The following is an 8995-nucleotide window of genomic DNA, read 5'->3' on the forward strand; positions in this document are numbered from 1 at the left end:
TAAGCACTCGTTACAACCAAGGTCTGCAGAAGAGCATCTCTGAACACACAACACGTCCAACCTTGAAGCGGATGGGCTACAGCAGCAGAAGATCACACCGGGTGCCACTCCTGTCAGCTAAGAACAGGAAACTGAGGCTACAATTCACACAGGCTCACCAAAAGTGGACAATAGAAGATTGGAGAAACATTGCCTGGTCTAATGAGTCTCCATTTCTGCTGTGGATGGTAGGGTCAGAATTTGGCCTCAACAACATGAAAGCATGGATCCATCCTGCCTTGTATCAACGGTTCAGGCTAGTGGTGGTGTAATGGTGTGGGGGATATTTTTTTGGCACACTTTGGGCCCATTAGTACCAATTCAGCATCGTGTCAACGCCACAGCCTACCTGAGTACTGTAGCTGACCATGTACATCCCTTTATGACCACAGAGTACCCATCTTCTGATGGTTTCTTCCAGCAGGATAACGCACCATGTCATAAAGCGTGAATCATCTCAGACTGGTTTCTTGAACATGACAATGAGTTCACTGTACTCAAATGGCCTCCACAGTCACCAGAGCTCAATCCAATAGAGCACCTTTGGGATGTGGTGGAACGGGAGATTCGCATCATGGATGTGCAGCTGATAGATCTGCAGCAACTGTGATGCTATCATGTCAATATGGAGCAAAATGTCTGAGGAATATTTCCAGTACCTTGTTGAATCTATTACATGAAGGATTAAGGCAGTTCTGGAGGTAAAAGAGGGTCCAACCCGATACTAGTAATGTGTACCTAATAAAGTGGACGTTGAGTGTATTTAGCTTGGTTCAAAGGAAAACTCTCAATTTTCACTTATTATTTCTGAAAACAGTTCAATGTTTTTTACTTGTCTAGAAAATGCTTCTTGATTTAATAATTTTTTGATATTTGGACAAGAAACGAGACAAAGTCTAAGTGAGAAAAGCATGTTTTGCAGTGTTGCTAACAGATCTGTGTCTGTGGTGTCATTCGATGTACGAAAAGGGCTTTTTAACATACTAAAGGGATTTTAAAAGATGTGCATGAACATTTGAGGGTGAATCTCATAAAAAATACGGTTCAGGTCATCATTCACTCTATTTTATTTTAATTATTTATTTTTTTTATTTAATTTCTTTTTATTTTATTTTATTAATAATTTTATTGGCAGTTCATTCTGCTGTGGCGACCCCAGAATAATAAAGGCACTGAGCCCAAAAGAAAATGAATCAATGAATGAATAATTATTTTATTTGATATATTTTTTAATTTAATTTTATTAATTAACTAATTTTATTTTATTTTAGGGATTTCCTCTACTCATATTCTCATTAGTGAAATAAATAAATCCCCAAATTATAATTTTAATAATCATTTTTTTTAAATGTGCATGGAAATTTAAGGGGTTAATCTTACAAAACAAAAATGGTTCAGGTCATCAATCACTCCTATTTTATTTTATTTTATTTAAATTATTATTTTTTTTGTTTATTTAATTATTTTATTTTTATTTAGATTTTTTTATAAATTATTTTATTTTATTTTAGGGATTTCCTCCACTCATATTTACATTAGTGTAATTAAAGAAAATATATGTATTATTTCTAAATACTCTATACAGTACACAATTTACTTTTAAATATATAATACATATATAATACATTAAATATATAATAAATAATAGACAAATGAAGTCTATATTCATTCATTTATTAATTTTCTTTTCAGCTTAGTCACTTTATTAATCTGGGGTCGCCACAGCGGAATGAACCGCCAACATACATACATACATACATACATATATATATATATATATATATATATATATATATATATGTATATATATATATATGTATATATATATATATGTATATATATATATATGTTAATTGTGCTTAAAATATACAATCTATTGTGCTAAATAAAATAAAAAGACTTTTAATATTACCGCATTTCAGTAATGAGAATTATCCTCAAAACCGGCTTCAAAGTTGTAAGAAAAACACAATTTCTACATTATTTTAATTTTTTTATGAAATATGATCTGGATATGATCTGGATGTTCATGTTAAAATGTTAAACGTTAAAAATAGATATTTCACATTCTCTCCATTTAAGTATACACATGTTTGTCTTTTCTTTTCTTTTTTTGCATGAAAAAATGTGCAACACATTACACGCTTCAAGTTTCAACCTTTTGTTGATTTGAAAGCTGATCGTGAAGACAGACGGACACAGATGCAGTCACATATATGATGGATGTTCTCTAAGACATTTACTGAGGACATGTGCCCGCCAGATTTCATCTTCATCAAGCCATATTTCCACATATGAGTTATTGTGGCAAAACAAACTACATTTGTGCTCTTAAAGATTTCCTTTCATTTCCACCTATAATAATGAACCAGAGGCAGTGTTATAACTGAACTGTGCTTAATGAAAACAGACACACGAATCCCAAATATTCCCTAAATCTCTTTTGTTTTCCTCAAATTCGCTGGCAGAGGATCATGGGAGATTGGTCAGGGGCAGAAAACACTGCACTAAGAGAATAGAATGTGGGGGGGGGGGACATTTTAGAAATGTTGTGGAGCAAGTGGTCAAAGTTAGCTCAATTCTGTGGGAACCACAGCACAATAAATGGTTCAGTTGAATTGTTACATTGGAGTTTTTTGCATATTGATGGAGAAGATTGTAAACAAAGACATGATAAAGCGAAGACTCAAAATATAAGCATTACTATTTAAACTTTTAAGGTCAGTATGATTTTTTAATGATTTTCAAAGGTTTAATTTATTAGATTGAAAATGCTCTAAATATTGTAATATTTTTTTCCTAGTTGAAGTAAATATTTTCTATGTGAATTTATTATAGAATGCATTTTAATACTTGATGCAAATCTGAACTTTTAGCATCAATCCTCCAGTCTTCAGTGTCACATGATCCTTCAGAAATTAGTCTAATGTTTGACATTAGATGACAACCAGTAATAAGGGTATGTTTTGGGGAAAAGGCTGAATAAAACAAGCTTTCCATTGATGTGTAATGTCTTAGAATTACCATTAGAATCTGGACTCTGAGTGTTCAAAACTTCTAAATATTCAGATAAAATCACTTTTAAAGTTCAAATTTAATTCTCAGCAATGCATATTACTAACAAGAAAAATCCAGTTTTAATATATCTGTGGTGGGAAAGCTACCAAATTATGTAGGGAAGAACAAAATCAGCTCTAATTTTCAATTAAATAAAAACTTTTGTAACTATAAAATGTTTTTATTTTCATTTTTTATAATGCATCATATGTCAATATTTGACTGATATGCCACTATTAGAAAATCAGGAATCTGAGGGTTCAAAAACCTTTAAATATTCTGAAAATGTATTTTAAAGTTGTCTAAATTAAATCATGTTTCATATATAATTCATATATACATCATATTCTTAATCAAAAATCAAGTTTTGATATATTTATGGTTGAAATTTTACAAAAATGATGTTGAAAATTACAAAACCAACTCTATGATGAAATTAAATGTTTTCATTCTGTTTTTTTAATGCAGGATATGTCAATATTTGGCTAATATACCACTATTAAATAAGAATCTGAGGGTTCAAAAACATCTAAATGTTCAGAAAATGTCATTGCTTTTAAAGTTGTCGAAACTAAATTCTTAGCAATGCATATTACTAATCAAAAGTTAATTTATGATATATTTATGGTGAAATTTTCAACATGATGTAGGAAACTACAAAACCAACTCTTTTATGAATCATTTAAATATTTTCAATTAAAAATAATTAAATATATCAATATTTGGCTGATATACCATTATTAGAAATTCTGGAATCTAAGGGGTTCACCAATCTCGGTCCTGGAGGGCCGGTGTCCCTGCAGGGTTTAGCTCCAACTTGCCTCAACACACCTGGCTGGGTGTTTCAAGTATACCTAGTAAGACCTTGATTAGCTCATTCAGCTGTGTTTGATTAGGGTTGGAGCTAAAATCTGCAGGACACCGGCCCTTGGTGACCCCTGATCTAAATATTCAGAAAATCGCTTTTAAAGTTGTCAAAACTATACATTTTCAGCAATGCATATTACTAATCAAAAATCAAGTTTTGATATATTTATGGTGGCAGATTTACAAAAATGATGTTGAAAATTACAAAACCATCTCTATGATGAATCCGAAGTTCAATAAAATAAAAAATAAATGCAGGACATGTCAATGTTTGGCTCGTACACAACTATTAGAAAATCTGGAATCTGAGGCTTCAAAAATATCTAAATATTTCATTAAAATTGTTCTATAAAGTTTAAATTAACTTATTAACAATTCATATTACCAATCAAACAATAAGTTTTGATATAATTATGGTGGGAAATTGACAATCAACTCTCTGAATAAATCATTTAAACAACATTTTTAATTAAATAAAATCTTTTGTGACCTATACATTTTTTCATTTTCATTTTTAAATGCACCTTTTTTGAATGAAAACTATATATATACTATATAAAAAATATACTATATTTTTATATATATACTATATAAAAACAACATTTAAGCAACATCAATTCAATTATTTTTTAACATTAAAATGTTTCCATTTTCTTTTCTTTTTAATGCAGGATATGACAATATTTGGCAGATATACCAATATTAGAAAATCTGGAATCTAAGGGGTTAAAAACATCTAAATATTCAGAAAATTGCTTTTAAAGTTGTCCAAATTCAATCATATTTCTAATCAAAAACTGATTTATGATATATTAATGGTGGAAAATGCACAATATGATGTAGGAAATTACTTTTAACATTAACGTTTTTATTCTTGTTTTTTAAAGGCAGGATATGTCAACATTTGGCTGATATCACATTATTAGAAAAACTGAGGGTTTAAAAACATCTAAATATTCAGAAAATTGCTTTTAAAGTTGTCCAAATTAAATTAAATCATATATTTTAATCAAAAATTGATTTATTTTATATTTATGGTGGAAAATATAAAGGATGAGGTGGGAAATTACAAAACTAACACTTTAATGACTCATTTAAACAACACTTTCAATTAAATATAATCCTATTTAACATTAAAATGTTTTCATTCTCCTTTGTTTAATGCAGGATATGTCAATATTTGGCAACTATTAGAAAATCTGGAATCTGGGGGCTTAAAAACATCTAAATATTCAGAAAATTGCTTTGAAAGTCGTAGCAATGCCGTATTACTAATCAAAAATAACGTTTTAATATATTTATGGTGGGAAATTTACGAAAATGATGTAAAAGATTACAAAACTAAATCTATGATAAATCCAAAGGTCTAAAAAAAACAACATTTAAACAACATTTTCATATAAATAAAAATGCTTTGTAAATGCAGCATATGTCAATATTTGGCTGATAACACTAGTAGAAAATCTACAATCTGAGGGTTCAAAAACATCTAAATGTTCAGAAAATGTCATTGCTTTTAAAGTTGTCGAAACTAAATTCTTAGCAATGCATATTACTAATCAAAAGTTAATTTATGATATATTTATGGTGAAAATTTCAACATGATGTAGTATAAACTCTTTTATGAATCATTTAAATATTTTCAATGAAAAATAATTAAATATATCAATATTTGGCTGATATACCATTATTAGAAAATCGGGAATCTGAGGGTTCAAAAACATCTAAATATTCAGAAAATTGCTTTTAAAGTTGTCGAAACTACATTTTCAGCAATGCATATTACTAATCACAAATCAAGTTTTGATATATTTATGGTGGCAGATTTACAAAAATGATGTTGAAAATTACAAAACCATCTCCATGATGAATCCGAAGTTCAATAAAATAAAAAATAAATGCAGGACATGTCAATGTTTGGCTCGTACACAACTATTAGAAAATCTGGAATCTGAGGCTTCAAAAATATCTAAATATTTCATTAAAATTGTTCTATAAAGTTAAAATTAACTTATTAACAATTCATATTACCAATCAAACAATAAGTTTTGATATAATTATGGTGGGAAATTGACAATCAACTCTCTGAATAAATCATTTAAACAACATTTTTAATTAAATAAAATCTTTTGTGACCTATAAATGTTTTCATTTTCATTTTTTAAATGCACCTTTTTTGAATGAAACTATTAAAGTTTAAGTTCTAAAAAACAACATTTAACCAACATCAATTCAATTATTTTGTAACATTAAAATGTTTTCATTTTCTTTTCTTTTTAATGCAGGATATGACAATATTTGGCTGATATACCAATATTAGAAAATCTAGAATCTAAGGGGTTAAAAACATCTAAATATTCAGAAAATTGCTTTTAAAGTTGTCCAAATTCAGTCATATTTCTAATCAAAAATTGATTTATGATATATTAATGGTGGAAAATGCCATTTTTAAAGGCAGGATATGTCAATATTTGGCTGATATCACATTATTAGAAAAACTGAGGGTTTAAAAAGATCTAAATATTCAGAAAATTGCTTTGAAAGTCAGAGCAATGTCGTATTACTAATCAAAAATAAAGTTTTAATATATTTATGGTGGGAAATTTACGAAAATGATGTAAAAGATACAAAACTAAATCTATGATAAATCCAAAGGTCTAAAAAACAACAATTTTTATATGAATAAAAATGCTTTGTAAATGCAGCATATGTCAATATTTGGCTGATAACACTAGTAGAAAATCTACAATCTGAGGGTTTACAAACAACTAAATATTCAGAAAATTGCTTTTAAAGTTGTCCAAATAAAATCATATTTCTAATCAAAAACTGATTTATGATATATTAATGGTGGAAAATGCACAATATGATGTAGGAAATTACTTTTAACATTAAAGTTTTCATTCTTGTTTTTTAAAGGCAGGATATGTCAATATTTGGCTGATATCACATCATTAGAAAAACTGAGGGTTTAAAAAGATCTAAATATTCAGAAAATTGCTTTGAAAGTCGTAGCAATGCCGTATTACTAATCAAAAATAAAGTTTTGATATATTTATGGTGGGAAATTTACGAAAATTATGTAAAAGATACAAAACTAAATCTATGATAAATCCAAAGGTCTAAAGAACAACATTTAAACAACATTGTCATATAAATAAAAATGCTTTGTAAATGCACCATATGTCAATATTTGGCTGATAACACTATAAGAAAATCTAGAATCTGAGGGTTTACAAACATCTAAATATTCAGAAAACTGCTTTTAAAGTTGTCCAAATTAAATTCAATCATATTTCTAATCAAAATTGATTTATTATATATTTATGGTGGAAATATAAAGGATGAGGTAGGAAATTACAAAACTAACACTTTAATGACTCATTTAAACAACATTTTCAATTAAATATAATCTTATTTAACAATAAAATGTTTTCATTCTCCTTTGTTTAATGCAGCATATGTCAATATTTGGCTGACAACACTATTAGAAAATCTGGAATCTGGGGGCTTAAAACATCTAAATATTCAGAAAATTGCTTTTAAAGTTGTCCAAATTCAATCATATTTCTAATCAAAAATTGATTTATGATATATTAATGGTGGAAAACGCACAATATGATGTAGGAAATTACTTTTTTAACATTAAAGTTTTCATTCTTGTTTTTTAAATGCAGCATATGTCAATATTTGGCTGATATCAAATTATTAGAAAATCTAGAATCTGAGGGTTTACAAACATCTAAATATTCAGAAAACTGCTTTTAAAGTTGTCCAAATTAAATAAAACCATATTTCTAATCAAAAACTGATTTATTAAATATTTATGGTGGAAAATATAAAGGATGAGGTGGGAAATTACAAAACTAACACTTTAATAAATCATTTAAACAACATTTTCAATTAAATATAATCTTATTTAACATTAAAATGATTTCATTCTCCTTTGTTTAATGCAGGATATGTCAATATTTGGCAACTATAAGAAAATCTGGAATCTGGGGGCTTAAAAACATCTAAATATTCAGAAATATTTCATTTTTGTTTTTTGAATGCACCTTTGTTGAATAAAAGTAAAAATCTAAAAAAATGTACTGACCTAAAAGTTCTAAACCAGGCATGGGCAAACCCGATCCTGGAGGGCCAGTGTCCCTGCAGAGTTTTGCTCCAACACTAATCAAACACACCTTAACACCCTAATTAGTGTCTTCAAGATCACTAGAAAGCTACAAGCAGGTGTGTTTGATTAGGGTTGGTGCAAAACTATGCAGGGACACCGGCCCTCCAGGATCGAGTTTGCCCATCCCTGTTCTAAACAGTAGTGTATTTTATTGCAAAATCTTTGGAATAGCCTGAAATACATGTTTCTTTAATTGTATGGTTAGTAAATTTCACACTCCATTGGCGGGTGAAGTAAAATAGTTGTTATTTGGCACTGAGATCATTTTATGGTGACACTTTACAATAAGGTTGTAATAGGTAATGTTAGTTTATACATTTACTAACAAACAAACCATGAACAATACGATTATAACAGTATTTATTCATCAAAGTCATTCATTGTTAGTTCATGTTAACTCAAAGTGAATTAACTAATGGTAACTAGTATGAATATGGATTTTAATAATGCAGGTTATGATTAATAAATGCTGCACAAGTATGTTATTGTACAATTAATGTATTTATACTTAGTTCATGTTAGTTAATACATTGACTAGCATTAACTAATGAAACCTTATTGTGAGGTGTGACCCACTTGACGTTAATATTTGTTGCCACTGAGCCATTTATAATCTGCAAAGTGGGTCATTCAGGCCTGTATATATACTGGACACCCTATGAGTGCCATTATATCTCGGTGTTTACATTGTAAATTCATCTTTATTTACTGTATTAGCGAACACGGCGGCGTCTGAAATGTCCTGTTGCCTTTTCTACAGTGTTAAACCACACAGTGCATTACAGATGATTATGACGGTACATCTCTATGTCACTGCCTTTGCTTGTTTTAACCACAGTTATCATTTATTCA

This window comes from Danio aesculapii, chromosome 12 (genome assembly GCF_903798145.1).
Source record: "Danio aesculapii chromosome 12, fDanAes4.1, whole genome shotgun sequence".
Lineage (NCBI taxonomy): Eukaryota > Metazoa > Chordata > Actinopteri > Cypriniformes > Danionidae > Danio > Danio aesculapii.